This window comes from Cibotium barometz, chromosome 4 (genome assembly GCF_041138505.1).
Source record: "Cibotium barometz isolate CiBa-2024 chromosome 4, ASM4113850v1, whole genome shotgun sequence".
NCBI classification, from domain to species: Eukaryota; Viridiplantae; Streptophyta; class Polypodiopsida; order Cyatheales; family Cibotiaceae; genus Cibotium; species Cibotium barometz.
The window spans coordinates 1,372,800-1,396,963 of NC_141049.1; the positions used below are offsets into that span (position 1 = coordinate 1,372,800).

Sequence of the window (24,164 nt, forward strand, 5' to 3'; positions counted from 1 at the left end):
ACATCCTCAGATCCTTCTATGGATGGTATGAAATCCATTTTAATCCCGTATTTGAAGATATAGGAGATACGTAGTCTGCATTAAAAATTGAGTCTCTGGAGCCATGGACCTTGTAGATAATGAACAATCATAAAATTTCTTTTATATTCTAAAATTAAATATATTCACTAATATTTTTGATAAAATACACTAAGTAAATTTTGACGCAAATATCGACGCACATATAGACACATTTTAATGCACATATCAATGCAAATACCGATAACTTCTATCGATGATAATACTAAGGCCTGTAAGATCACATGCTTGAAAAAAATATCTCCTTAAGAATGTCGCATGGGTAGATCTCTTCTAGTGAAAGTTTTGAGCTTTTGTATGCACGATGATGCTTTGAACATTATCCACCATTCCCATTTCTTCACCCTTTTTGTTCCTACATTGATGGGAGAACATGCATGCACCCTATTCAGGGAGTCATACTGGGGGAGTAGTACCTTTACCCTTGATCCTTACCCCCTTGTTCCTTATGGGGAAGCTTGGGTAGACCCTCAATAGCCTCCAAGGTTGAATTGCAGACCCCTAGACCCAACCTCAGAGCCAATACTTTTCCCAAAGTTATGGATCCATTTTGCCAACTTCGCTTACCTACATTGTTCTATCGAACATAGGCTATTCACCTCGGAAGACCTGACTAAGTACGGTTATGAGTATGAAAGGGCATGACCATCATTTTCTCCTCCATATTTTCATGGGTAGTTGAGGGCGCACCGAGCACCGTGGGACGTGTGGTGCTTTACCAGTTTGGACCCTATCTCTAGGTGATCTGATTTCAGGGTGGGCATGTTGTTAAAAAGAAAAGAGAACTCTTCTCAGGGCCCCCACTAGCATCTCCAAATTTGGTCACATTGCTATACCACCCTATCCCAATTTGGGAATCTTAACCTGGTTGATGCACAGTGTGCAGCGCCCTTCACATAGGATTGCCCATCTCTTAGGATTGACTAATCCATGCCTAATTGATGTTCACATGGAACCTTTCTGCACTCCAAGATTTAAAATTCTCATTTAAATATTTACTACTACCACAAAGACCTGCACTGTGGGGGCCGTTTCACTCGGGCTTGTGCGCCTAGAGTTGCGCCATGACCCCCATGCCCTCTTTCTCATTGAGGCCTCGCATTAATGGTGGTTGGGTACGCTTAAGTGCCATCCATTTTCGAGGCTAGTTGATTTAGCAAGTGAGTTGTTATACACTCCTTGGTGGATTTTGACTTCTTCCATGACCACTGCCGTGTTGTCTTAATTAATCAACACCCTTTGTGGGATCTAGGTTAGAATGTAGTTCAACACCGTAAAATTTGACTTTCAATTCATCCCACATCGCCAATTTTGCTTACCAAAAATGGCTAACTAGGAGCTCCCATTCTACACCGAGGTTCGACAGATGAACCCTAGCCGCCCGCCACCCACCGCTTGCTTACCTATTTAAAGTTTGAGAATAATTTGATGATGTTTCACCCTAGAAGCCTCTAACCATTCACTTTACCTGATAAATCTGTGACAAGCTCAAGCTATCTTAAGGGAAACTTCTTCGGAGGGATCCAGCTACTAGATGGTTTGAGTAGTCTATACCCAAGTTTGATGAACGATAAGTCTTTTACCCCTGTATCTAAGTCTGACAAACGATTTACACATCAATATCGCTTTGAGCCTCCACAATAGTTTCCTTCACCTTTGTCCTGATAAGGCATAGTTCACCATCTTTTGGGTTCTAGTAGGTATGCTCCTAGTCAAACTTTTCACATAAGACTATCATGGTGCACCCCGCAAGGGGGATCGCGCCTATCAAGTTACTTGCGCCTCCATGGGTTTGCCACACATTGGCTCACATACATGTCAGACTCCTTAGTCTGTGTTTCAAGATAGGTCATATATGGAAAGCCCAAAGAACCAATATCTTGAGCACGCATGTGCATAAATCCCAGACTCCTTAGTCTGTGTTTCAAGATAGGTCATATATGGAAAGCCCCAAGAACCAATATCTTGAGCACGCATGTGCATAAATCCCACCCATGAGTGATGTGCACTTCGTTCCTCAACTGTAGTGCAATGGCATTGGTGGGCCGACTAAATCCCGCTCTTGTCCTACTGCACACCAACCCACGCTAACCAGCTCCCTGTGTGTTGACAGCTCGTGCCATTCCGCATTCGACCGAGGTGCACTCACGGCCTCCATTCGCTTCCCTCCTAGCAATTTGAGGTACTTTTTAACTCTCTTTTCAAAGTCCTTTTCATCTTTCCCTTTGGAAACTTGTTTGTTATCAAACTCTTTCCCATATTTAGCCTTGGATGGAATTTACCACCCACTTCGGGCTGCATTCCCAAATAGCTCGACTCGCCGAACGATAGCGCCCTATGGAGGGATAGGGTCCAAGTTTAATAGGGCTCTCACACTCTCCAATGCCCCTTTCTAGAGGACTTGGGCTCGATCCATCAGAGAGGTTGCCTCTCCAAAGACTACAATTTGCATGGAAAGGCACACAATTCTCAAGCTGGACTCTTTTCGGTTCGCTCTTAGCGCTCGCTCTGCTTCTAGGGAAATCCTTGTTAGTTTCTTTTCCTTTGATTAGTGATATACTTAAACTCAGACTAGTAGCCTTGCCTGATCTAAGGTTCTTTCAGTTTTTTCGATTGAGGAGAATCCCCATGGTGCACCACTAGGCCACCTCTCTCACGAGCTTGGTTCGACACATGCACCATCGGGTGGGTCATGCGGCAAACATTGATCCCCTCGAGCAAGCCAGGGGGAGCGGACCACCCTTGCGACACCTTACCACATGATGCCATCATTTCAGCCGACGACTATGACACACATCATCGCCTCGCTATTGCCCCATGGGGCAGGAGGGGGAGGTATGCACGAAAAACCACCTTTGCCATGTGCCCCACTCCAAAGAGGAGGGGGGCGTGGCGTGGGGGTCATGAGGATGCTCACGCAAGCATGCCCTTGTATGAGCTATAGGAACAAGTTGCATTCAAAGACTCGATGATTCATGGAATTTTGTAAGAGCTAAGATATTCATTACTACGTAAGTTGATCTCCTGGAGGGAATGGTCTCAGAGTCCAGTGCTTGTACGCTAGGGTGCCTCGTGCTCCTCGAGGGGGATGAAAGGTTTATCAAGTGGCCCTGTGCTGACATCACGGGGAAAGGAGAATGCCCACACAATGGGGTCAAGGGGAGGTGTCCCTCTCCAAAAACCTTGTGGTGTGGCTGATGAGTGGCCCCGGCCCAGCACTTCACCCACTCTCTCGCGGCTTTGGCATGGGGGCGAGGCATGTGAAACCGTGCCTTCGGATGCAGCTCCTCGGTCAATGGTCTGTCCATAGCTCACGGTGTTCTCTCGGATGTGTGTTAATGATCCTTCTGCACGTTCACATACTTTTATTTCCTCTAAATGATAAGGCTTAATGAACTTCTCACAACGTCACCCATGATTTGAAAACTTTTCCAGTCAAACGGTAAGAGGGACAAGTGGTGTGTACAAAGGACAAGGACATAGTCAATACGAGAGTTGAAGACGTGCTAGGAATTCCTTATTGAAGATCAATAATGATCTATCCCTATCACGATGAAATTTCAAAAGATTACCCGGGCCTATCGGCCTAGGTGGTAAACTTGTTGAATTCATTAGTCTAGTGCACGTGCGGCCATAACATCTAAGGGCATCACAAACCTATTATTGCCTTGAACTTCCATAGCCTAGAGGTCCATAGTCCCTCTAAGACATTGGCCACAAAGAGGATCCTTCATGTAACTAGTTTAGTAGGCTGAGGTCTCATTTGTTAACAAAATTAACCAAACAAATCACTCCACCAACTAAGAACAGATGCACTATCACCCATAGAATCAAGAAAGAGCTCTCAATGTGTCAATCCTTACTATGTCTAAACCTTGGTAAGTTTTCCCATGTTGAATCAAATTAAGCCGCTGGCTCCACCATTCGTGGTGCCCTTCCCCACCAATTCCTTTAAGTTTCATCCTTGTGATCATACTCCCCCTAGAAACCAAAATCTTTGATTTCTCATAAGGTGTTGGCGGAGTCATCAAAGTAACATCTGCCACCAATCCCTAGTCGGCGTCGTTTATGGTTAAGACTAGGACATTTGATCATCTTCGAGCCCCCAAATACATTCTTGGAAAATGCTTTCCAATAGTTCGTCTTTCATAAATCCAAGGATTTCACCTCTGACAATGAAAGTATGAATGCCCCCAATTAATCATTAGTCCAGTCCCAAGACCGACACAATAGGATTAGAGTCCTATCACACTGTTCCATGCTAATGTATTCAGAGAATAGGCTTGCTTTACACACTCTAATTTTTTCAAAGTAACATCGTCGAATCCACGTCCCAACTAGCTAAGGCTAGGAGCATGTCCTCCTTGACAGAAAGGGCAGAGCGACCAGTGCACACCAGAAGAGGTGTATTACTCGCCCCACCCCAAGATCCAACAATGAGCTTAAGTTAACTGCAACAACGTAAATATATGCTATTGAAGCTAGAATTACTGTGAACTACTAGCACCAAACTTGTCGATCCTCATTAAGGGATTTAGATTGTACTCATTCCAATTACCAGACTTAAAAAAGCCCAATATTATTATTTATTGTCACTACCTCCTCGTGTCGAGATTGGGTAATTTGTGTGCCTATAGCCTTCCTTGGATGTGGTAGTCGTTTCTCAAGCTCCCTCTCTGGAATCAAACCCTAACTCTCCGTCACTCGTCATCACCACCATGGTAGGTCTCTATCCTACCATTGAAAGTTGATAGGGTAAAATTTTAAATGAAGCATCGCCAGTGCTGAGGCTGTGTGATTTGGGAAGTTATCATGATTCACCACATTACCAAGCCAGCCGCTGACATTGACCTTTTATCTAATAAATGCATCCCTTCCCCAGAAGTCATGGGTTGGTGCACGTATTGGCTCTAGAACTACTATAGTCATCTAAGTTAGCAAGGTATCATCAAAGAAACTATAATTGATTTAATAAGCCATTCATAGTTTCACAGTACAAGAGAGTTTATACTTACACACGCATGGCTTAATCTTTGAGACAAGCATAATATGACTATTGGCAAGATCAACCATGTAGCTACCCTTGGTCACACAGGTGGCATGAAGGCCATGTGCTCTGATGGCATACACATGGCCATGGAGTAGAGCACCCACCAAAGCACCCAAAGAAAAAAGGATAGGAGAGAAGAGACACACTGACGGTGGGCAATGGCATGACATTGCACACATGTGTCCTGATTGACGAGCATTGGTTGCAAAACCAACGTGCGAGGGTGCATGCGACATAACAGTTTGTCGCAGAGGCTGCGATGTTGCATAGAGACACCCAGGCCACTAACGCTCAACAAAATGGCACAAAGTGAGATGCCACATGAAAGCATGACATTGACATGGTCCCCTCATCAATATAAAAAAATAAGGGGGGGAGAGGTGGGTTGGGGCATGGGGAGCAGCTCCTTCTCCCACACAAGCGTGATGCCATCGGCCCCCCACGAGCTCGGGAGTCACGATGCTTCCAATACCATCCACATCATCTTGCATGGAACATTCCGAGATTGAGCCAAGGTGAGCTATGAAGGTGATAGCTAAAGCAGTCCCAAAGTCTCACCCCGAGCATGGTCCCATTAAGGGCAATGAGCCTCCCCATTGGGAGATCATCCCACCAGTCAGCCCTTGCTCATTTCTTGTATGAAGGTGATAGCTAAAGCAGTCCCAAAGTCTCACCCCAAGCATGGTCCCATCAAGGGCAACGAGCCTCCCCATTGGGAGATCATCCCACCAGTCAGCCCTTGCTCATTTCTTGTATTGGCACATTGAGTTCATGACCTTCTGCATTGGTACAAGCCGCACACTTACACAAATTAGGTAATGTTGCCATCTACCTTGATCGCATCGCGTGTCCCAAATGGGAACCACTAGCAATGGGGCATTGGCCTAGGACACGGCTCTCTACCTCTCATCACCTACTAGGCACCAATGGCCACCCTCCTCGGCAACAAGGACTATGAGACCCATGCATCCCGAGGCAAGCCAAGGCCATCAATGGGGGGTGGGTAGACACTCACCAAAGGGGGGGGAGGGGGGGAGAACTTCCCACGTTGTTCACAAGGGGGGTGCGGGGACCAAACACTTCACCTCGCCCTTCCCTTGCTCTGTAGTCCACCCCATTCCCATTTTAAGCGCGCACCACCACCCACATAGAGACAAACCCTTTAGCATGGGCTAGCACACCCTGAGAGCACCACACCCCTCTGGGTAGAAATTCGAAGCACCTCTCCCCCTTGTGATTGGGGGGGACTATAAGGTATGATGGCATGGCATCGGGGGGGGGGGGAGGGGGGTAAGGTGCTTTAGGGGGGTTTTGGGGTGATGGCATAGCTCGTTGTGGGGGTGGGAGGTGGGGGGTGGGCAGGGGTGTGATGGCACACCCTTTGGGGGTGCACTACTAAGAAACCATATGTATCACGTGCGTTCAAGGGGTATTTAAAAAATCCCTTACCTATGATTTTTTTATGAATAAAATGGCCCCTTTTTGTTTATGGACTTACGGGTTCTTTTTCAAAATCGATATTAAAAAACCCCTTCTATAAATTTACCTTAAAATTTTGAAATAAAAAACCCCTTCATTTGAACTCATGTCGTATAATTACATATTTTTAGGTGAACCCCCCCGAGAGGGCATGCCCTGGGGAGAGGGGGGTTTGGTTTTGCGAAGAGTGAGGGAATGACTTGCAAGGGGGCATGGCTCCAGAGTGGGGGCACGACACAGGGAAGAAGGGGTTGTGGGGTGTGAGGGCACCGCACGAGTGTGGGGGTGTTTCAAGATGTGAGGGCACCGCACCACGAGGAGATGTGACAGCACGACATGGGGGTGAGGGAATAGCTCTAGGGGGATTGCGAGGTGTGAGGGTATGGCATGGGCGAGGGGGTGTGACGGCCCAACCCGGGGGGGTGGGGGGCTGCAAGGTGTCAGGGCATGGCACGGGAGAGGGGGGTGATGGCATGGTGCCAAGGGGGTGACAGCATGGCTCTAGGCAAGGGGGGCTATGGGGTGTGAGGGCACATCACCCAGGGGGTTGTGTGAGATAGCATAGCTTGGGGGGGTGACAGCATGGCACGGGAGAGGGGGGTGATGGCATGGTGCCAAGGGGGTGACACATGGCTCTAGGCAAGGGGGGCTATGGGGTGTGAGGGCACATCACCCAGGGGGTTGTGTGAGATAGCATAGCTTGGGGGGGTGTGACGACATGGCTCGGGGGGTGATGGCATGGCCCAAGTGGCCGAGGGGGGGAGGACACAACTCCGAAAGCTTAGATGTAGCAAAGAAACTAAATTAGAAGAGTTATTCTTATTACTCGATTGAGATTCATTAGGTGCTTTAGAAGTAAACTTCCCTTTAGAACTTGCTGATGATGTCAAAGAAGCCTTTGATGTGAATACCACGAGTATTCACACCCTTCTCTTGCTTCTTAGCCATAGTCCCTTGAGGTATAAAATCTTTCCTCATTAAACTTGTTATGTCTATTTTGATATTTCTAATCCATAAGTCTATTTGCAACTCTCAAAGCCTTGGGTAGTTCCTTCATGTTTTGCCTCTGCAACTCCTCCCTCATAGACAGTTGCAAGTGACTAACGAAAGCAAACAACTAGCCTGCATCACTCATGCCACTTATTTCTAACATCAACGAGGTGAAGCTCGCAATGTACTCAAGTAAACTCAAAGCCATGCAATTCTTCCACTCCTTGTTAATTGGTAAGAATTGTGTTCTCAAGGCCTTTTTCATGTCATCCTAAGAGACCATAGTAAAGGTATTCCTGCTTTGGGCTACATCATCCAGGTAATGCCGCCACCATATCTTGGCATCCTTTGCCACATATGTGGAAGCATGGAAGATGTGGTCCTTTTTGGTGTTTATATCAGTAGTAGTAGAAACAAAATATTGCTCAATGACATAAAGGAAGTTTTCAAGACTTTTACCATCTCTTTATCCATCATATGGATCCGGTTTTTGAGGTTTCACCTTTGGATTTGCTGAAGTAGAGACCACACCACGGAGTTGGGCTCTAAGTCTGAAATCTTGTTCTTACATCGGATAACTAGATTCTTGCATTGGCTACCTGATGGTTAAGCATTGCAAAGTCAGTAGACATCATTCCCAAATTAGCCCTCAATTCATCAAATTGTGCCTCCACCCCAACTTTCAAATCAATCACCACAACCTCCAACTCATCAAATTATGCCTCCACCCCAATTTTCAAATCAACCACCACACCCTCCAAGGGTAGCCCCACACTCTCTATGTCTCGGACCCTATGCCTATGACTAGGTCTAGGTGGTATGCCTACCTCCTTTAATGGTGCAACTCCTTCTTCTCTAACGTCTTCCTAAGCATTGAAAAAAATTTCATCTCTACCCTCTACTTCTTCCATAGAGACACCAAGCCCCAGCAAAAGGCATTGCCTGGATGATGCAGAGGGGATTCCAGAGACGTCCTTCCTCCATAACATGGATTACGACAAATTCTTTCATGAAATTGTGGAAGGCCTGGAAGGTCTCTTGCAATCGCCACACTCTGGACTAGAAGGAGTGCAACTAGGCTACCCAACCTAGATGAGAGTGAGTGTCACTGTGATATACCACTGTAAAACAGAGCCTCTAAGTGTAAGTGTAGCTCTAATATTACTATAACAAGGATCCCGAAATGAATCCCAATGTAATGTTGCATCTTGAGCCTCCACTACAGTCCCACACTTCACTCAACTTGTACGCTTAATCTATTTCTTTTCTTTTATGTCCGGACGCGATTTACACTAACCCAACAAGTCTCTATGTAGTGCTAGGTTGCATTCATTACTAAGTTCATATCTCTTGGAATTAACACGCTCTATATGTTAAAAACCCCTCTTCTCACAAGTCTCATAACCACAATGACTTGCACGGTTTCTTTTATGACTAAACAGCCACAACAATCTAAGACCTCATCTTTATGTTTTGCATAGAAGAACGTTCCTTACTAATTGAATCCACAAGGCATAGCAAGCAGGAGAAGCTCTTAGTTTTAATGATTTCTCTTATTATTCACAATTCCCGATTAATGAAGTAAGTATCAAAACCAGATCAAAAAGAAACTTCCCTTTCCATTTTGTCAATCTGTCATCCACGAGCCCGCTTGCCGTCTACTCGCACTTGATGCTTGTGATATGCTTATGTCAAGGTTGAGGGTGTTCACTAGCTTGCCGCCCAGTCCAGACCAAGAAGACAACCCAGCCCTCCTTTCAAGCCCCACACAACCTTGAACCCCTGATAACTGCCAGACTTGCTTGTGAACCCTCCTTATGCTGATTATGCTAATGCATATATGAAGAGCCTCCCCTTCTCTAAGGTTCGGCCATGCAGCCTACATGCAAGCGACTCCCTTAAGGCAAGCCAACTCGGTAGAAGCCCTTGTCGTCTATGTGATAAGGCACTATGAGAAGGTGCCTAAGGTGGCTACCTTGATGCCACCACCCAAATGCCCACCACGACCGAGTAAAACCGGCCACCAATGCTTGGCGATCATCGCTTAGTCATACAGCCTACCTGTAGACACTGGTGCAAGCCGACTCCTAGCGCATGCAGGTGGAGAGCAACATGAAGCGCCGAATAGCTTACGTCGTGCAACGCAACTATATGCAATGCTGACCAGCTTGTGTGCTTCCCAAGAGCAGCCCCGCCTCACGCACAAGGGTGCATACTTGATGGCGATGGAGAGGCCCACGTTGTTGTGTGTGTGTGCTCATGGTGCCCCCGACCAGCCCGTCTACTAGCGATACTGTGTGCTGGCGCAGCCTATATGGCGATGGACCATGTAGAACTTGGGAGAAATGTCCTACCACCATGCTAGTGTTGCCATAGCTGCAGCCCTGCACAGAGTCGACCAGAGGAGAGAGTTGCGTTCGAATAGATGAATCGTTGTTCTCATTAATGAGCGAATACAATGATTGTAGTGAGAATTATGAATGTGTGTAAATGTTATAAATGACATGTGCTTTGGTTGTGGAAGACTCTAGTTTTGACATGATATTGGAGTTGATTTGACTATTGAGATTCGGGTTTGACTTGTCTTTACACTTGCTTTGATTTTGCTTGGAAGTTCTTCTTCTCCAACTTGGTCCATCTTTGATTCTCCCCCTCAAGTGAGAGAATGGAACCCTAATGTTTGTGTGTGGTTACATGTCAAGAAAAAAAAAGGAGAAAAGCACAATGACTACAAGTCCATGATTTATCAAATGATATTTAATTATTTGTGAATAGCATACGTAAGTATATACATGATATTTATAAGTGTCCATGTACAAAAGAGTATTAATGTCATCGCTCTCACAGGAGGCTGGATGAAACCAGCTTGTCGAAGACCAATGTTTAATTTTGGCCTCATGGGTGCTGCAGACACTCCATTGGGCTCAATTGCCTCTTTGGGCATAGTTATTTCCCTCTTGGGGATTCACAATTCTCTTTTTGGGTTGTTGTTTCATGCCACTTTGGGCGCTTAGGGTGGACGATTATATCACCCATAATTTTGTTTTAATCTCATACCACGTGGGTGTGGCCAACACTCCAATGGGTTGATTCCTCTTTGGGCTGACTTTTCAGGTCTTATTTGTTTGCCCGAGTCTTATATTAGTGTCCATTGTAGGGCAGACCTCTTTGGGTCCTTTTGCGGGTCACTGCCCATTGTGGGTCTTTGATAGTTTATTGGGACATTGCCCTTTGATTTAGGGGCTTTTGCATGTGTGTTTGTTTTAATATTGCTTTATTTTTTTTGTTATTATTGTTTATTTAAAAAGTTTTTATCATAGTTGTGTAAAATGGTGTGTGTGCACGCAAATAGCTTGAGAGAGTAGGCATGTTTGCGAGCCCACGAATAGCCTCGATATTTAGGCATGTTCGTGATGTGTATGTATTATTGAATAAAATTATTTTTTTGATTGATCATAAAGTAATGAGTGTACATTTGTGAGCTTATAGTTTTTTTTAAAAGTATGAATTAAGCATGATTTTTTAAATTTATTTTTTTATTATTATTTTGACGGCCGACGGGGTGAGGAAGTCGGCTTCACCTTGTGACGACATAGTTCTGGAAAGATAAGCCGGAGATGTCGATACATTGGGCTCATGGGCATTGTACACACTATTAATCATTTTGACTATTATCTTTCTTGGAGTCCTCATGCCCAATCTTTCATGGTGAACTTCTCCCATATGAGATGTTAGGATGGTGACCCACACCCATGTTGTCACTCCATGCCTTGAGTAGCCAACCCTAGTTTCTTGCATTGGTATTAGAGCTTTGAATTGATCCATTTTCTTGATTTTTTTCCCAAAATTTCTGAGTTTTTCTTGAGTTTCTTGATTTTCTTGATCAAGAAATGGGCTATGGTGATTTTGCTTGAGTTGATTTGATCCTTTTGACTCACATTTTCATGAGTTTTTGAGGGGCTATGGGTTATTGTGGATCAAATTTGGGAATGGCTTCATCAAATTTGAATTGCAGACCAAATTCGGGAAAGAAGACCATCAATCCACTAATCTTGATTAGGGAATGTTAATCAAAACGTTTTTTTCCCTTCTTCCTCACCCTTGCTTGATCCTTGGAGCTAATCTTACCTTCATCTCTCAAATTTTGGAGCTAATCTTGCCTTCATCTCTCAAATTTTGTTGCCCAAACATTAGGGTATTGATTGTGCTGCTCTTTCTCTTCACACAGAGCACCATAATGCTTGCAGTAGCGTTGAATGCCATGGCTATCTTCACGTTTTTCTACAGCTGTTATTTCACCTTCTTCTCATGAGTAATAGCGCTTAAGGCTGTTAATTCCCCTTTTGCCAAGCTTAGCCAAGTTGTTTAAACCTTGGAAGCAACACTACAGACCGTTTCCTATGGCGCTTTTTTTTTTGGGTGCAGAAAATCGCCTTAAATCGGCGCTTAATGCTTTCTTACTAAGCCTAGCTAAGGCTTAAGCACCATTAGAAGCTTTTTAATCTTGTCAGTGGCTTGCTTAGGTCTTTTTTTTCATCGTTTTTTTTCTTGACGCCGCCTGGGCTAAGAGGCATGCTGTAAACGGCCGTCGTTTTTTTTTTTTCTGAATTCGTGGTGCTTAGGGAGCTTCATCTTCATCACATTTGGTCACACCAAATGCAAGAAGAGTGCCTGCAGGTTGGCGGTAATTTCCAATAGAGGAGGATTTTGTTTTACATTAATCTCAACCATTATTCTCTAATCCTTGCCATTGATACCTTCTAATACTTAGCAATGGTCCATTTCTTCCCTTCTTGAGCTATTTAGAGCTTTTCCTGGTGGTTTTGGAGCATGGTGGAGAAGAGGAAAAAAAACCAGTAAATTTGTCTTCATCTCAATAAGGCTTCTACTTCAACCATTGACAAGCATACAACTTTCGGGAGAGGTGAGTAGCTACTGGGAGACCTTTGGTGAGTAGCTACTGCTTCATTGTCAACATTTCTCCTTGATTTGGGATGTGATTTAGGGTTTGGGATGTGAAAACCCTAATCCCTTGATATTGGCCATTTTAACTTGCCATTAGCCTTGTCTAATCATTAGTAATCGTATACACTAATGATGCCATTAAACAAGCTAATGCTTCAAATAGACCAATGATCAAGCCATACACCATTGGATGCCAATGGAACCATTTGATGCTTCTTCAATCATTGGTGTGACATTCAAGCCATCGCTATGCTTGGGAATGTCAAGACAAATGCCAATCCATATGCTATTTGCTTCACCTTGATTGTTGCATTGGTGTTGATGTTGTTTGGACAATGGAACTTGGGAAGTGAAAGTAGAGCATGAGGACATGCTAATGTAATAATGGATTGTGCATGAGTTCATGAAAAGCATTGTAAGTCATCATACCTACATCTTTGAAGTTCAAATCACACCTATCACATCACTTTGTATCCCACATTCTATTCATAGAATCTTGATGTGTGTGAGGGTACCTTGGCATTTGGTTGGAGACGCCAAGGAGAGCATGGTTTGAATCTGTTAGATTTGGTGTCACATACACATGGGGGATGGGCCCTAACAACAAGTCATGAAAAATGTTCATAAAGTCGTGCAAACGTTCACTCAAGTCCATTTTGCATTAAAAAACATTAAAAAAAGAACTACTTTTTAGAGATTTTTTAAAATAGATCACTGTAGGTTGGAATTAAAAAATTAATAAATATTACTCTCTTTTCAGACATTTTAGATTGAATTTACTCACTTAAATCAACAGAACTCTAAAAAAATGACTTAATTTGAACCAAACCAAACCCATCACATTCCATGAAAATTTGAGTACAAAAAACATTACAATAATTGCAGAAAACAAATACTTCTCCTTGCAATCAAGAGAGATCTTTAACCTTTTACTTCAATATCTCTACGGTTGTCTTGCGCAAGTGACCAGATTTTTTTAAATCAAACCCATACATAAGGATTCTACATCCTCTAGATTGAGCATGTCCAAACGGTGACAACTTCCTGTTTTCTTCCGCTTTTTGCTTTGTTTCAGCATCTCAGGATCGTACTTGCCTTTTAATGGATCTTCTCCAGTTGTCCGATACCAATGCACTTCCATATCATTCAATACATCATGCTCTTTGAAAACCTTTGTGACTTTTGCGAGCCAAAATGGATTACCATTTTCATCGTCGGTAGCAAGAACCGCTATCATTGTGCCCTCACTTAGCTCATTTACATTTCCTTCCCACATTTCTTTCTCTTGCTGTCGACGCTTTCTGCTCTTCCTGGGAGGGACCAACACACATTTCCCTTGTTTCTCCATGAAACAAGAGATAATAACTCTGTTAATATTGGCATATCATTGATACTAGCAGTTACATCATTGTCACTCCTTTTACTAAGGCCACTCTCATACCACAAAAATGCATGTTGTAGCTGAAATGTGTCATCCCTGAACTCTTCAACTAGCTTCTCCTACTTTGCAAAAAAACTCTCCCACCATGCCAGAGAGCTCGCTCGAAAAAACACATGTGCAGCATGTATTGTCTCCTCGATCTCATTCAAACATTGCAGGAAATCAACAAAGCAAAATTTTTTCTTTCTCAGCTTTTTGTGTCTCGCTCGTTGTATAGTGAGCAGCATGTACTTTGCTCATTTAATTTCATGACAAGGAACAAATAGTAAGAACTTCAAACCCTTTGTTGGCAACCAATCTTCAAAGTTTGAGTATTTTTTAGACCACATGAGATATGTTCCTCCACTTTCTTAATTCTAAATTGATGTTGAAAACTATGATCATTGAGCTGATGGAGGGCTTGGGAACATATGAATCCTCTAACAATGTGTAGATCTGTGGAAGGTCAAATGCACTTTTCTTTGCCAATTTGATTGAGAACCTACTAAACATTTGGTCAATCTGGTCATGTGTGTGTCCCACCAACAAAAACCCAAGCTTGACTTTTTTGAATATCTTCTTTTGTACCAGTATATTCAAGTACGCAAGGAGAACTTGGTTTTTATTTTCTCTGCTAGTGTTATCTAGTTGTAAGTAGAGAACGGGTGGTAGTTTGCCTTGCCATTCTTCGATGATGTTTTGAACGATGGTGATTGTCAAATTAGGATCGTTGTTGTGAATGTTAGGAAAATTAACAAAGATCCTTGATGACATGACACCATTGAAAACTAAGGCTCCTACAACATGGAGTTGGATAAAAATTTTCTCCTTGAGATTCTTAGGAAGACGCATAAAATGAGGCAACATGGTTTTCTTTTAATCCATACCATCAATGACAAGGCCTAAATATTTCTCCTTCTTCTCTAAATACTTTTTCCTGTGCTTTGCTAATTTTTGGCGCTCTGTGCTCTGCTACTCCTTGTGGATCTTCGACCTCGGCATGTAGAATGGGCACTACAAAAGAGATTCAGTATTTTTCAATATAAAAATTTAATTCAAAATAACCAACATAGCCACTTTAAAATATCTAGAAATTCAAACTTAACTTGCATTTTTCTTCTGTAGTCTTTGATGTGTCTCGCTTTGCTTTCAACTCTGCACATATTTGGCAAACACCCATCCTGCTCTTCTTGGGAATTTTGACCTGAGAGAAATCTTGTCTCCATATTCTCAAGAAAGAGGGAAATGAGAGAGTGGGGTTTAGAGTTTCTTTTTGTGACTCCACATACAAATTGTATACCTCTCTTTTAGTAAAATTGTTAGGGAGATGTGTGAAGTTTGAGTTAGGTAGTACTTCTCCATTGAAGGTGATGAAGTTTCCCAACCATTGCTTTAGGAAACAATATTGAGGGGTTTCATGTGTGCTCAATGTTAAAGAAAAATTTTATTGGGCCACATTTGCTAAGATTTTTTTAATTCTTAGACCGCGTTTACAAAATACAGTTAAGAAACTTGCTCTACAAACTAGAACATCTGAGACCACAAACTTAGTTAACACGGTGGAGTGTTGCACAGAAGACCTAAAGAACACATTTTGTGGACCTCTTCCTAAACCAAAAAAAATTCTACACTTTAGTTGGATTTTAAGAAATCCTAGAAGCTCCTTAAACAATTTCTAACACAACAAAAAACTCTACATGTCTCTCGAATCGCTAGACTTGAAAGAAGACGCTGTTTTCTCTCACCTCTTGCCCTTCGAGGTTGTTGTTGCTCACGCTTTCTCTCATTAACTGCTATATTCCCATTAAGTTGTTGTGGTTCTTGTTAAACCACATCAAAAGAAACTCTTCTTGAGCACCGTCTAGAACAAGGAGTTTCTTCATTAGCATTCAAATTTGTGTTTATAGAAGGTCTTAGCGAGATAGAAGGGCAAAAGGGTTGTGAATTGCTAGGACTACTTAAAGGAGTTCCATTTGCTAAAGTGTGACAATCAAAATGAATTAACTTGGACTTCTCAAGGGGTACCTTAGTAGGGTTAGTGTTTGTTCAATGGAAAATAATTTTAATATTAATTAAATAAATAATTCTAAATTTATAAACCATGAGGCTTTAAAAGGGGAGGGAGAGGTTCATTTTTCACATACACAAGTTGTGTTTGGAGCTTTGGAGCACTCGATTATCTTCTCTATACGATCGTGTCTTTTTTTATGCAAACTCTACTTTTTGTGAAATTTGAATTTTTAGTAGTAATATTGTATTTATTTTTGTTTATTACAGTGCCTCAGAATCCTAAAACAAATAAAAAGTACAAAATATTTTTTAACTACAAATTAAAAAATCAAAACATTTTTTTTCCACTAAAAATTTTTGATTTTTTTTAAATTTTTAAAAATTATATTGGTTAATTGAAATTTTAAACTAAAAAATGATCATATTTTCTAATTTTTTTTTGAAATTTTGGAGCAAAAAATAACGGTCCAAATCTTAAGTGGAAAAAACATGTGGATTCCAGAATCCTTTTTATACTTCTATAAAAAATTCAAACTTGTATATTTTTCTTTGTGAAATGGAAACCAAAGTTTTGAGAAAAATACGTATCATTGTTAAAATCTTATTTTTTTGTAAAAAATAAAACATGCAGTGCAAGTTATTTTTTAAAATCCTTATTTTGAGTAAATTCTGGTGATCCTTCTCAGCTTGTGAGAAAAAATGGTTTCCAGAATCCTACTTTGTGAAAATCTGGATTCCAAAATCCAACTCAAGAGCAAAATTGGATTCCAGAATCCAACCTCTTTGAGTGAGGAAGTGGATTTTGAAATCCAAGTTGACACAAAAAGTGGATTCTAGAATCCAACTTGCCACAAGGAGTGGATTCTGGAATCCAACTTAATAGAAGAAGTGGATTCCAGAATCCAGCTCGACACAAGAAGTGGATTCTAGAATCCAACTTGACAGAGGTAGTGGATTCTAGAATCCAAAAAGCACCAAAAAAGCAAGGGTTCATGAAGAAGAAGGAGAGAAAACTCTCTTGCTTTGAGAATCTACTTTCTTCCTTGCACTGTTACACGATTGCGCAATGCCCAGTAACGGTATTTGTGATTTGTTTGCAAAGTCAAGAATATGGGTTACAAAAATAATGTTTGTCTGTGAAAACATGCAAAACATGGATATGCTTAAAATCCTTGATAGAGGATGAGATACAAAGAAACAGAGAAATGTAATTTGCTCTGTGGTAATGAAGACAATGTGTTGCAAGTATGTCGTTCGTAGTCAGAACTTCATCATGTCTTTCTACTACAGACGTATACATAGAGTACATAACAAATTAGTACCAATGGATCAAGACATGGATGAGATGGATAGGAATGCTCTTATTGAAATTGCAATTAAACTCAATGACAAAGTGATTTCAATGGTAACTATTGGTGAAAACTGCAGTCTATAATAGTTACGAAGATATCACATGGACGAGAGCCAAACAGAACTGCATTCTGACTTTCGTTTCAGAGTAGGCAACAAGCAGGTAAACAATCCAATACTCTCAAAATCCATAATGTGATGATTTTGGGGGTCAAGTAAAATACACTTTATAGCACCTCAACACACCATTAAAACTATGTTTGCCCATGTCTTAAGTTTGAATGAAGATGTTTGAATGCAAAATCTTATGTTTCGTTAAACAACCAAAATATCATGATATAGGACATTCTACATGGACTTTTGACCCACATCGTGTTGTTGTGATGTGCTCATCACTCCTCCTCAATGGTTGTAACAAACTTTTTGTGCATATATAGTGATATTTCAATTACGATTTGTCACAAATCGGAAGAGATGTGCTAAATGTGATTGCATAAATATCTCAATGTAAGAAAAAGAAAAAGTAAAGTGAGACCTTGAGTACAACACATTGAAAGCTTAAGAAAAGTAAAAATTACAAAGGAAGACAAGATTTATTATGATCGCATTTATACATCAAGCATTCTCTTTTTTTAGGAGGAAGGCAGCTCTTCAATAGTGGGGGGAGCGGGCTCTTCTATAGTGGGGGGAGGGGGATTTTTGTGGTTGGTTGAGGAAGCACTCCTGAAACAGGTTGTCGAAAACAAAGAAGCTCTTATTTTCCATAGGGGAGACGCATCTTGGGATCCTTCATCCCACAAGCCAGTGCATAAGCTAAATAATAATTACCTCTTAAAAAAAGGTATCCAAGGCCCTGTCGTCCAAAGGTCCGCAAAGCAAATTCCTTATCCAAAAGAAAAGCTTTGTCTGTGTTCCACCTCATTGGATATCCCCCTAGATACATTGAAAGAACCTTCAATACATTAAGCACAGAAGTAACATTCTCCTTCGAGAACCTTGAATGGTAGACCGGCATCTGGGGATATCTGAGGGACTTCAGGTAATTGCCCAACGAGAAGTCATTTCCTAGTCTTGCTGCTACATGACGAGCTCCAGAGGCATGAAGGATAAATGGATCCGACTCCACATACAACTGGAAGACAAAATTTTAGAAATGATTAGAACTTGCCAAACTGAATTGCTATAAATCAAAAGAACTACTAGCAATGCATACCTTCCGATTTTCATCACAAACAACAATGTCTGGTTTCCATAGATTGACACTTGTAATGTCAACCATGTAACTCAAAGTTGCAGCATCCATTCCCATACGGGAAATGTTCAGCCTCTCCTCGATAGCCCTAAACTCGTCTTCGGAGGGCAGAGTGGGCTCGTAATAAGCAGCCGCATCTTGAAACATTTGACAAAGGGTATCTGCCAAAAAATATCTAATTTGAGGTATTTATCGTCTCCATGCTCGACAAACCCTTCATCTTGGTTGGGATGCTGAGAAATGATGGCAAGGCAGTAGTCCTGCCGCCGCAAATTGAATAGAACTTGTATGTTTGTCAAGAGGACATAACGCCTACCTCTCCAATTGGAAACGAGGGTAAAATTGACAAGGGAACATTCCCAACATCCTCATCCGCATGCTGGGATGTGTCCTACTCAATAGGAATGATAGTGTCATAGCGAAGAGTTTTGATGTCCACATTCTCGGCCTCCCTCCTCTCCTCCTCCCAATCAATATCATCCTCTATTTTTAGAGCTTTCTAAGCTCCATCTTGGAGAAGACCACCCTCACCTTGAGGTCCAAGAAAATCCTTGGAGTTCTCATCTAGTTGCAAATGGAGGTAGCCGATGAATCCCTCATAAAAGCGAACAAAGCTACATTTTCTTTTGTGGAGTGGGCATTTCCACTCCTCACAAAGAGCACTGGATGGCAACCTGCTAAGAAGGCGTCTAACCTTTCGTATGACTTCCTTGGTTGTTCAAGGGAATGAACGAACGGAGCACCTTCAAACTCCACTTGACCAGTAGAAGTAACATTTGTGAACTCAAGGTGCTGAGTAGCAAGTTGGGAATCAAGGGATCTCAGCACATCTAAAAGAACAAACTCAATGTTGAACATTTTGAAAATATTTGGCTAGCGATGGTGCTGTTTAACTTTGTAGATAAAGTCAAACAACCTGACTTCAAGTGTCTCACAACAGCAGCTTCATCTTCCTCCTCCACAACTACGAAATTTCTAGGGCTTTCGTCCAAAAATCAACAGCAGCAAAAAAGCCATAAATGAGAACCAAAGTCGAACAATGTGAAGAATTTATCGACAAATAGCGACAGAATAGAAATGACCATAACAACGCGAAGGGAGCAAGAAATAGCTCTCATCACGTTGTTATGGTCATTTTGGGGTAATATACATAATTTAATGCAGAACTCCAAGAAAGAAAAATATGAGAAAATTGGAAGGCAGAAACACATAAAAGGATAAGAGTTACCTCCATAATGGATGACAAGGAAGAATCCAGGGTTTGACGAAGGCACAGTGAAGGAATCAGACGAAGAGGAAGGTGCAGTGACGAGGAAACAGCAAAAAAAGGAATGAGAGTGGGAACGTTGGGTAGGCTCATGTAAAGGGCTCGAAGACTGAGACATTTTTCCACGTGGCCCAAGATTGTCGAAAAGTGCATGATGTGATTGATGTCCTCTGGAAGGCCTCCCGATCGAGACTTTTTCCATGTGGCGCATTCAATGCCAATTAATGCTATATTTAATTTTGCATGCCGTCACTTTTGTCATCTTGGGTCTCTCGACCTCTGTTGCTTCGCCCTCATTGTTGTCTTCCTCTTCGTCCTCTGTTGCTTCATCATATGTTTCTTCGTCCTCGTTGTCGTCTTCGTCCGCGTATGATGTTCCATGGCTGATTCGACGACCTTGCACAGGTACTACAATGACATGTATAGGGTTTTTTTAAGTGTTATTTACTATTGGGGTTGCCTTCCGATTTCTATGTCGCTTTCGTGTTTCTCTAAGATATGACTTTGTATAGGTTCTTGTCTAATGTAGATAGATCAGAAAACATTCTATCACCCAAAACAACCACAACAATGCGTTGGGAGGTCATCCCACCGGCAATTATATTATGTATCGCGTTGTTGTGGTCACTTTGGGGGATATAAAATTTTAGAGGTGAGGCCCCTTCTATCTACGAAAACTTCCACAATAACGTGAGGGGAGGGCATTCAACCGGCAAGTATGTGTCGTATTGCATTGTTGTGGTCGTCTTGGTGTTAAAGAGAAATGCAAGATGGGAAGTCCTTTCCATCCACCAAAACTACCACCACAACGCGATGCTAGGTCATCTTACTGGCAAGTATACCCCATATCGCATTGTTGTGGTCGTTTTGGGTGTGAAGGTATGTTTCGTTCGAATAAAGATGTTTGAATGCAAAATCCTATGTTTCGATAAATAACCACAACAACGCGATATAGACCAATCTTGGCCAGAGGATGACCACCATCGCGTTGTTGTGGTCGTGTCTTGTTTTCGTGTATTCGGTTCTTCTATGTCATTTTCTCAATTTTCTCGTCATCATATTGTTATTGTTGCCATTTATAATAGGTTGTCATGTGTTTTCATGGTTTTAGCTATCATGGCCCAGGACGAAGTCCACGGCCCGTCGTACCTCAACAAGTGATCGTGGTATAGCGAGATGAGTAGGAAAGGGCAAGAACATAGATATTATGAATCAAGCTTGGAAGACTCGAATGAGGAACTGTGTCAGCATGTTGAAAGAGATTTGCAAGGTCCAGAAGCATATGTCCGTTGCCATACCAAGACTTCCCTTCCAGAGGTTGGTCAGGGGTATCTGTGTGGATTATAGCCTGGATATGTGCTAGCAACCTTCTACCCTGCGGAATACTTCCTTGTGGAGTTCTTTCAGGATAGCTATGTCCTGCGGCACACGCTCATCGTGTTACCATCATGCCCAAGGACAAGGCTTCTCTTCGGCGTCTCTATTTCAAGGTACAACCAGATTCTTGAGCTTGTCATTATTCTTGATTGAAGAATGAGGGAGATCTTGGAGCTCTCTCCCATTCTGAGGCAAAGGGTTAGGGTCGAGGAGGTGCTAATCACCCATAATTGAGACACTCGCTCGAAGAGGAGGGCTGAAACCCTAGGATGACTAGGCATCGAGAATGCGTAGGAAGGAGGAGATGAAGAGAATGTAGCTGAGCGGGCGTAGGAGCAAGTAGAAGAGACCCTGCGAAGCTAGAGGAGGAGAGGAGGGATAGGGCCGAAAGGAGAAGAGTGTAGGAAAGAAGAGAACGAAGGGATAAGTAGGAGTTGGCTTCCGAGCTTCATGCGACAAACTTGCAGGCCCTTGAATATTTGAGGCCATACTTCCAAGTCCGGGTCTCGATTCGCAATGTCGATTACTTTTTCATTATCGCGCCGATGAAGTAAATATTCTGTCTGACTCGGGCAGGGAGGTCAATTTGATGTACCTCATTCTCAGGTTGGTGGCATTCTAATGTATGTTTTCTCTTGTGGAGTCCATTGTAATTTTCTCCAATTTCATGTTTGGCTTGTGTTTACAGCCTCGTCATTTCAAGACTACCAGCAAATCACCAATCGTCGGTGTATATGGTGAATTCTCTGGTCTCAGTGGTCCTTGCATTCGAGGTCACTAGCATGATCGATGTTTGCGACGACTGGTTCTACACCTGCATCATTGATCTGATGAAAATCATGTTCTTTTCATACCACGAGGAGTAAGTTGCTTAATTTCTTTCATTCCTATTGTTCATGGTTTGGGTTCATTTTTCTTATACATAATTCTCAGTCCATCCTTTTGCTACTTGTAGTTTCCATTAGAGTTTGGTGATGTACCACCTGTAGAGACCACGAAATGTTACTTGGTCAACTCCATTGGTGGCACTCATGCTAACATTATGCTATGAGTACATGGAATAAAGACAATTCAATTTTTTTGTTATCATATGGACATTGTATTTATATTATTATTTTATTTGGGATGTAAATCCTTGAGGATATCACCTAGGAAGATTTTGTAAGTTGTATAAGATATTAAATGTAGGGTTCCACGTTAACCGGATGGCAGATCCTGTGGTTGGCGTGTCGTGTTCCATGCCTTCTTGTTGATGCACTGTCTACTTGAAATACCATAAGAGGTACAGTTTTGTACATCACATTCTAAATACCTTTCTCAGAGTCTTTTGTTTAATGTCTATTATTCATCCTTGACCTTTTTTTTTGTTTTTTGCTGAACCCCCCCGCTAAATGCTTATGTGAGGAGGAGGACTACGAGATTTTTCGGAGCAAGCTTATCGAACAGATAATCAACCAAGTTAGTATTAGGCCCCGGGATGCCCCCTATCCTTTCACACCACCAGGGTCGCACAACGTTGCACCCCCATCCCCCTCAACGTGTTACTGAGGAAACTATCCACCTCAATAGTCCCGATCATCCTCCTCCCGGTCGTGTGGAGTCCCCCCCTAACAGTTCCAATCCTCCACCACCCACCCCAAACATCATAGGGGCTTTGTAATTTTTACCTTTGTGTAGTATGAAAGTTATCAATGAAAAATACATTCTTTAAACGGGTCATCTTTTAAGACAGGACTACTCGGTGTCGTGTTGTTGTGGTCTTTTTGTAATAAACATCTCTTGTTAATAGCACCATGTTATAGACAAGGAAAAAATGATGATCAACTTTCTTAGTTTACTAAACATAATTTTTTCATATCCTCATGCACTAAACACAATTTTTGTGAACTGACCATAACAAGACACTTGAAATGAATTCGTCTTGTTATATATAATTTACAAGTTACATGCACTAAATGTTATATCATAGAAATGTAGAAGTTTATGTGAACTTCTTTCCTAAAGAGAGGTGTACATTTGTTGCAAATGACTATACTCCAACTATGCAACACAATTCAAGTCTTTTAGAACTCTATTCGGTTAGCTTAGTGCATTGCAATAGCTAAGCAGTCCTTGGTGACCATCGCCAACATATCTAATCAATGAGGTTGGATTTGAGAATGAGGGTGTGCTTGAGGTTAGAGGATTATTTGGATACATAGATCCATCACATCATAGATCTAAATGCTTTAAGCCTGAAGCTCTCATCTCTTCCTTCTCTCTTCCATTGATTGAAAGCTGAGGTTGATTCTTTTCTTCAAAGGCGCATATTCTTCTTCAAGATCGATATACATATGATATGGCTTCCTCTTCTCTCCCATATCAACGTGATGCAACTAAGTCATAATGTAGCACAATGATGAGCTCACAGTAGCCTGAGTTCACGAGAAATAAAATTGAATATCTAAAATGGGAGGGACAAGTCACTAGAAGGGAAATCCTTTGCCAAAGAGGAAATAAACATGCTCAAAAAGTGCATTAATGAGAGCTCATTTACCTATAGATACATATTACATCTTTATTCCTTCGATATTTATTATGCACCCATGGGATGATAATATATTCTTGAGCATTTAAGAATCTCTGGACCACTGTGTTGATTATCTGTCCCTACAAAAATGCACAAAAGGGTCGAAAATCCTTCCTTTTTCCAATTTTGGGACACAAAAAATAGGCTGATGTGGATTATCTAACATGGCCCCAAAATGAGTCCCAATTTTTCCTAATCCTTATCCCGAAGAAAATACACCCACGTCTTCCTACTAAAGTCATCAACAAGCAATAATAAGAAGTAGGAAGAACCACCCAATGTAGTGGTTTACCACAAAGATCTACATATAAAAGATTTAGAGAAGCCTTTACATGATTCTTGCTTTCTTGTGGAAAT

General features: G+C 41.9%; 2 pseudogenes; both read right to left on the reverse strand.

Moving 5' to 3' along the window:
* Positions 1-660: 660 nt before the first annotated feature.
* Positions 661-2,648, reverse strand: LOC147638789 (25S ribosomal RNA; annotated as a pseudogene).
* Positions 2,649-3,414: 766 nt separating this feature from the next.
* On the reverse strand, positions 3,415-5,154 carry LOC147638790 (18S ribosomal RNA; annotated as a pseudogene).
* Between the last annotated feature and the right edge of the window lie 19,010 nt (positions 5,155-24,164).